This window comes from Pyrus communis, chromosome 6, assembly GCF_041283825.1.
Source record: "Pyrus communis isolate YQ-2024b chromosome 6, ASM4128382v1, whole genome shotgun sequence".
NCBI lineage: Eukaryota > Viridiplantae > Streptophyta > Magnoliopsida > Rosales > Rosaceae > Pyrus > Pyrus communis.
Window position 1 is genome coordinate 18,130,390 of NC_142570.1, and position 7,992 is coordinate 18,138,381.

Here is a 7,992-nt window from a genome sequence, read left to right on the forward strand (position 1 = left end):
TTCTCAAACCACAGGGCTAGTGAAGAGAGGAGATATAAAAGAAAGAAACCTACTGTGAAGTGTAGCTATTGTGATACTGGTGGACATACACGAGATCATTGCTGGATTCTCCATCCTGAACTAAGGCCCAAGCATTCGAGGGACAGCAACAAGAGCTTCACTAGAGGAGCACACAACCCATCACCCAAGGCAAATCATACCATGACCTCTCATTCCGAGGAAGCACAGATGTTCACCTCTAATCCGGCCATGCTGATAAATGAATTTGCTGCCCTTCTCGACAAGAAACAAGGTGGTGGGGAGAATGAAGGATCAACCAGTCAGGTTGACAACAAACCAGCTGCTCTACTTGGGCAGTTTGCTGGTTTTTTGGCTGGGAAAGAAGGCGTGACACAACAAGATATTCCAGGTATCTTACGATCCTTCTCAACTGCTCTTAAAATAGGTAATATGCATGATTATTGGATTATAGATTCAGGAGCCACTGATCATATGACCAACAAGTCCACAAATCTGTATGATTTTAAAAAACTTTCATGTCCATCCCAAGTGTCAGTTGCTAATGGCAAGGGTGCCATGGTTGTAGGTAAAGGAAAAATACATTTGATCTCTAGTAATGTCGAGTCTGAGGCCCTCTATGTTCCTTCATTCCCTTTTCAGCTTTTATCTGTTGGAAAAATCACAAACTCACTAAACTGTATTGCCATCTTCTCTAAAAAAACTGTGATTTTTCAGGATATCACCACCAAGAAGATGATTGGTGAAGGTTTTTTTCTAAACGGCCTTTACTACCTTTTCAAGCATGTTCAAACTCCCAAGGCTTTTCAAGTCACCTCAAACCAGATTCAAGAACAACAACTTTGGCACCGACGCCTTGCACATCCTTCTGATAAAGTCCTATCCTTTTTGTTTCCAAACCTGTGCAAGGTTACAAGTTCTTGTGATGTGTGTCATTTTTCTAAATTCACTAGGTTACCTTTCACCTCCTCCCTATCTAGGGCTAGTAATCCTTTTGAAATCGTGCATTCCGATGTTTGGGGACCAGTTTTAGAGTCCTTTGACGGATACAAATACTTTGTAACCTTTGTGGATGATTTCACAAGGATAACTTGGTTATATCTTTTGAAATTTAAAAGTGAAGTGTTGGAAGTTTTTCAAGATTTTCATAGACTTGTAAACACTCAATTTGCTTCAAATATTCATGTCTTACGATCAGATAATGGCTCCGAATATATGTCCCATAATATGTCTCATTATCTAAGCACACATGGCATATTACATCAAACCAGTTGTGTTGGAACACCCCAACAAAACGGGGTAGCAGAAAGGAAGAATAGAGACCTACTTGAAAAAACTAGGGCCCTAATGTTTCACTCGAATGTGCCAAAATTTTTTTGGTCTCAAGGTGTCCTTACTGCTGCATATCTTATCAATAGATTGCCCAGTAAGGTTTTGAATTTTAAATCACCTTATGAGATCCTAAAAGGCAGACAAATCGATTTGTCACACTTACGAGTGTTCGGATGTACATGCTTTGTTCACATTCAAGCACAAAAATGTGACAAGCTAGAACCACGGGCTGCCAAATGTGTTTTCTTAGGCTACTCTTCCACTCAAAAGGGTTACAAATGTTACAATCCCACAACTAGGAAAATGGTTGTTTCAAGAGATGTAAGATTTGAGGAACCAATGCCTTACTTCACTCAACCTCTGGACTACTCTCAAGAGGGGGAGAACATGCTTGACTTGTTTCCAATACCATATCCATGTAAAGAAGACGCAACGGATGTCTTAAGGGACCAAACACTGAATGAGGTCCATTCTCAGTCTCACAACCTGCAGAACACACCACCAGTGGCCCCTGATGAACTTATCTCATCTGAACCCTTAAGAAGTCCTTCCAACCAAGAGACTGCTCAACTACCAGTGGCTTAACCTCCCACAGTTCGTCGAAATCCTTCTCATGAGAGGAGACTCCCATCCAAGTTAAATGATTATGTAACTTACAATGTCAGGCACCCCTTGACTTCTGTTATTAATTACAGCAAAGTGTCACCTTCATTTGTTGCATTCCTCAATACAGTTACTGAGACCTATGAACCTCAAAGCTTTCAAGAAGCTAAATTACATAGCGAATGGAGAGCTGCTATGGCAGAAGAGCTTCAAGCTCTTCACGAAAACAACACCTGGACCATTATGAAGCTTCCTAAAGGAAAGAAGGCTGTAGGAAGTCGTTGGGTGTACAAGATCAAGTTCCATTTAGATGGCACGATTGAAAGACACAAGGCTCGATTGGTTGCTCGTGGATTTACTCAGACTTATGGAGTGGATTACAAAGAGACCTTTGCACCTGTGGCAAAGATGAATACAGTGAGGGTGCTGTTATCTGTTGCCATTAACAATACATGGCCTCTTTTTCAAATGGATGTTAAAAATGCCTTTTTACATGGGGAACTAGAAGAAGAAGTTTTCATGAAAATCCCTCCGGGTCATCCTCAATCAAACAATCCATACTTGGTGTGCAGACTTCATAAATCCATTTATGGCCTCAAGCAAAGTCCCCGAGCATGGTATGCCAAGCTCAGTCATGTCCTAGAGGGAGTTGGTTTTTCTCGGAGCAATGCTGATTCCTCCCTATTTGTGCGATCGGGCACATCTGGTAAACTTGTGGTGCTTATTTATGTCGATGACCTAATTGTTACAGGTGATAATGTTTCTGATATTAGTGCTCTTAAACAATATCTCAGTCACAAATTTGCTATCAAAGATCTCGGCACTCTTAAATATTTCTTAGGAATCGAGGTGGCACATTCCCACAAGGGCTGTTTTCTAAATCAGCGCAAGTACATCATTGATCTTCTTCATGAGGCAAACATGACAGATTGTAAACCTACTCAGACACCTTTGAATAGCAACTTGAAGCTGCAGTTTCATGGTGATCTCATTCCTAATATAAAGTATTATTAGAGATTGGTTGGCAAGCTCATTTACCTAACTATCACTCGTCCTGATATAGCATATGCTGTGAGCCTTGTTAGTCAGTTCATGCATGCTCCAAACATGGATCACATGAAGATTGTTCACCGTGTACTTCGCTATCTGAAGGGTTCCATTGGTAGAGGGATCCTCATGCGCAATAATGGTCATACTCAGATCTCAGGATATACAGATGCAGATTGGGCAGGGAACTCTCTCGATCGCAAGTCTATCACTGGTTTTTGCACGTTCGTAGGGGGTAATCTTGTCACCTGGAAGAGCAAGAAACAAAGTGTGGTTGCACGCTCAAGTGCAGAAGCGGAATATCGTGCTATGGCATCAATGACATGTGAACTCACTTGGCTCAAAACTCTACTCTCGGACCTAGGGTTTCCTCACCCGCAACCTATGTCCCTTCATTGTGACAATCAAGCAGCAATGCACATCGCATCAAATCCTGTCTTCCATGAGCGAACTAAACACATTGAAGTTGACTGTCACTATGTTCGGAATCAAGTGCAGTCCAAGGTAATTGCTACACACTTCATTCGCAGTCATGATCAGCTTGCAGATATCTTCACCAAAGGACTGTCATTTACTACTTTTCATCACCTCCTATCCAAGCTCGGATCAATTGATCCCTTTGATCCAGCTTGAGGGGGAGTATTGGAAGAAGTTCTAGGGTTAGTCTAAGTTAATCCTAAACCCTAGTCGGCAAGCATGGGTGTATGTATGGTACGTTGCAGTCTAACAACTAAGTATGGTTGTCATGGTTGTGTATGGCTGTCATAGTTGTCATTCTCACTAATTCAAGGGATTTTCTACCTTGCTTTAGTTGTTAGCTGATTGTCCTCACCTTTAGTTGTTGGTAAAGCATAAATCAAGGAAGTGTTGTTCCTTGATTTCCTCTTCTGTTTTTTTCCCTTTCTTCCGCTCATATATATGAGCTTTCCTTGTACCTTGTTTCGATATAATAATAATAGACATTCAAAATTCAATATATTCATTCCCAGATGGGACATATATCTACACCCGGCTATTATTTCTTTCTTAAAAACTCTTTGTGTTAAGAAATATTGGATGAGGGACAAATCAAACTCGAAACCTCAAGTGCAAGAGTGGTTGTTCTTAACCAACTAAATTACAAGTTCCTTATATATTACAAAGGACGTGTAGCTGAAATAGTTAGAGGCGATATCCAGCTAATTAGATGGAATAGTAATGTAGATGACGCTTGACTGCAATGACAGAAATAATAATGCTTATGCATTATGATATGGTTTCGATCCCACAAATTCCCCTTCCACGTACAAATGCTATCATTTGTTAAAGAATAGAATATTAATGGAGGATTTGTTTAATAGGCCTCTTAATAGGCCAACCATAATCAAGTGTCTAACTTGTCATTTATGATGGTTAAACTTAAAATCTCTGCCTTGCAATTTAGGATGAATGCATAGTATTGTCAGCACATAAACTGGAGACTTTAATAATATTAGATTTTAAATCTTGGTTATTATTTTTTCTTTTCAAATCTGTCTTTGCAAATACCCTTGTCTTAAAATTATTTTTTTCACATATATAAATCTCGTCTATTCCCGTTCCCTGAATGAAATATGATGTTCCCTTTAAATTATCTTGCTTCTTTTTCCTTAGTTCGTTTATAACCGTAGATTCTTCCACCCGCATGCCATTACTTCGACATTATAACTTTCACGGCGTATATAAAGAAAAAGAAAGTGCAATTGAATTATAGTACTGTAATGTTTTCCCTAGGTATACGCACAAATAGTTGTTTTTAGTTGCTTGGGAGCCTCATATTTTGTCACACCCACTTTCTAATAGTCATGGAACTTCTGAACATATATGGTTGTGATTAGTTGGACATAAATCATATGGTTGTCTTTGGTATTTTGGTTTGTGGCTTGGCTTTTGGTTTTTCTAGTTTAGCTTAGTTGTATCCTCTAATTGTTGTGTCAACGTTGTGGTGTTTTCTTTTATATTTTCAGGTAAGAGTGCTTACTATTTCTTTCATTTCTCTATGTGCGTGCTCCGGGGTTTTTGGGAGACAGCTCTTGGTAGAAACAGAGTGTAGACAATAATTAAGATTGAGCACAAAATAGGTCAACATATACTTCATAATTTCAGAAGCATTAGTGTTAATATTTATAGGTGACATGTTAATATTTTATCTTCTTAATACAAACGATATTTTAATTTAAAGTATAAAAAAAGAGAATTTGAACTCGAGTGATCGTGTAAAATCCACTCTAACCAATACAATGACTACATTCATGTCACGCCTGCTTTAATTTTAAGTGTTAAAATAAATAAATAAAATTTAGGTCAATATGTGAGCAAATAAAACACTACCACATTATTCTTGATTTAATACTTTGATATGCAGAACTATCTGTCATGAGTTAGAAGTTTACCATTGTATGATTTTGGATCCAATTGGTTAAATATGAAATTGAAATTTGAAACTTGGAAATGACAAATGCACGACCAAGTTAGGGCAATGAAAATGAGACTCATTTCTTATAAATATATTCCTTGTAAGTAAATATGTCATTACTTCTTTACAAAAGTGTTTTGTTTCTTACTTAATAGTGGTTTAAAGCAAATTGAGTAGAGCAATAGTGTTAATGGATTAAGTTTTATTTGTAAACAAACTACTAAATGTTATCCGCGCAAACGTATACTCGTTCACACTCTTTAATATAATTGGAATTTGGAGCCCCACATACATGGTAGGGTCTATTCTATTAGATAGTGTGTTAGTGGAGAATGCCTCATATGACATGGGTACATTGTCATCGGGACGTTCCATGTCATTGATATAATGCTATGTATAAGGTTCTCTCCATATCGCATTGTATAATTGATACCAAATGTTATGATGTTGGTATATCCATACCATATAAGTTGTTATTCAACATTTATCAATTTTATCTCTAAATATCATCATCCATCATTATAATACTCGAGGGATATTTTAATCCATTCTTTGTTCTTAAGCTAACTAGTACTAATTAAAATACAAAGTTCAAACGCTGATCAAGTTATCGAGTTAAATTTATGTTGAAACTTCAATTTGTTTTGTTTATATGAACGAGTCACTTATAAATTAATAAGTTATTATATTATTAATTAATAAGTTATTTAATAAATTCAAAAATTTAGTTTTAAAATTAAAAAAATATAATTCTTTTATAATAAATTTTTTTTGAATTCCATTAAATTTTAATATAAACTATAATATTCAAGTGATATTATACTATAATATCAAGTCAAGTTATGATATAAATTATATTATAAAGATTATATAATATTTATAATCTGCTTAGAATTAGTATAATAAATTGAAGGTAAGATGACACAAGAACATACTATTTTGTTCACCTTTAAAGGTCTAATAATGAATACAAGAACATACTATTTTGTTCACCTTTAAAGGTCTAATAATGAAGTAGGATGGTCAACATATATGGTATCAGACAGGATAACAAAATTTGATGTGTGCTTTCATGCGCTGCAGGAGCAAATGAACCAGCTGACAGCATGTGAATAGGGGATGAACATATATGGTATCAGACAGGATATCAAAATTTGATGTGTTCTTTCATGCACTCCAAGAGCAAATGAACCAGCTGACAACATGTGAAAAGGGAATGAATCATAACTTCTTCTTTTATGTTTTTTTTTTTTTTTAGGTAAATAAAATATAACGTCTTCTTTTATGTTCGATTAACATTTGATTGTATTAATTATACATTGGCTGGCTGCTTCGTCTGCTCGTTGGATGATTATACGGAGGAAAATTCTCTCATCTTCTAATTTTTTTTTTCCTATTTGAACGGTTACTGTTTAACCACGTCACCATCTTATATTGATTTTTTTTATAAAAATAATAAGATAAAAAATAATATATAAGGGAAAGGAAAAAAAAAATAGGAATAAGAGGGAAAAGAATCATTTTCTTTATTATACAATTTCTATCTTGCATAATAGAAGAGAGAGGGATGGACAACAAACGTGTCAGAAAAAATGAAGAGACAGGGATGGACAACCCACGTGTCAGATAACTGTGGTTGTATTTATAATATTTACGGGAAGAAAAAAACAAGGCCGTCCTATGTTCATTGCGTAATGGATGGATAATGCATGGTTTTAAATGATGACTTATGTATTAATTATCTTATGTTTAAGAAGTTAGCCGCCACATAGCATCACAATTTATTTTAATGTTTTTGGTAGTGAACTTTTTCATAAACAAACGATATTACATACATTAAAAATAAGAGGAAAGATTTAGCCTTATAATACGTTAGCAATAATTTTTGACTTAAAATATTGAGTTTTGAAAATTAATTATAACTGTTTAGTTAATCCTTTATGTTTACATTCTTGTATATATAAAATAATTTTTTTTTTTTTTTGTGTATCCGAACACGAGCTGGTTCATCACTTAATACTCATAACAGTTCATCATAGAATGAATTAAGAATGAAGCTGTAGAAGAAGAGAGAAGTGAGCTAACTATATATCGCACATTTAGCTCAATGAATAAGCAACCTTTCTAACTACCTAACAATTTAAGTTTACAAGATCATGCCACATGTTCACCCCCCTTCAATCTGAACTGGGAAATCCCATTTTGAGAATGGAACAATGTTGGAAAAATGCAGGACAATGAAGGCCCTTTGTAAGAATATCTACTATTTCACCAGTCGAAATATATTGCTTGGAAGTCCCCTTTATGTACCCCTTCTCTCACAAAATGGAGATTTGTTTCCAATTGTTTAATCATTGTATGAAAAAACAGGATTTGAACACGGAGCAAATGTTGAAACATTATCACAAAGCAAAAGTGGTGGAGAAGTAGAAACACTTGCAAATCCATCAAAATTAATCTAATCCAAGCAACATTTGCAACAACATTGGCTAAGGCCTTATATTTTGCCTCTGTAGAACTACAAGAAACACTTCTTTTACCCAGAAGCACAACAGAGT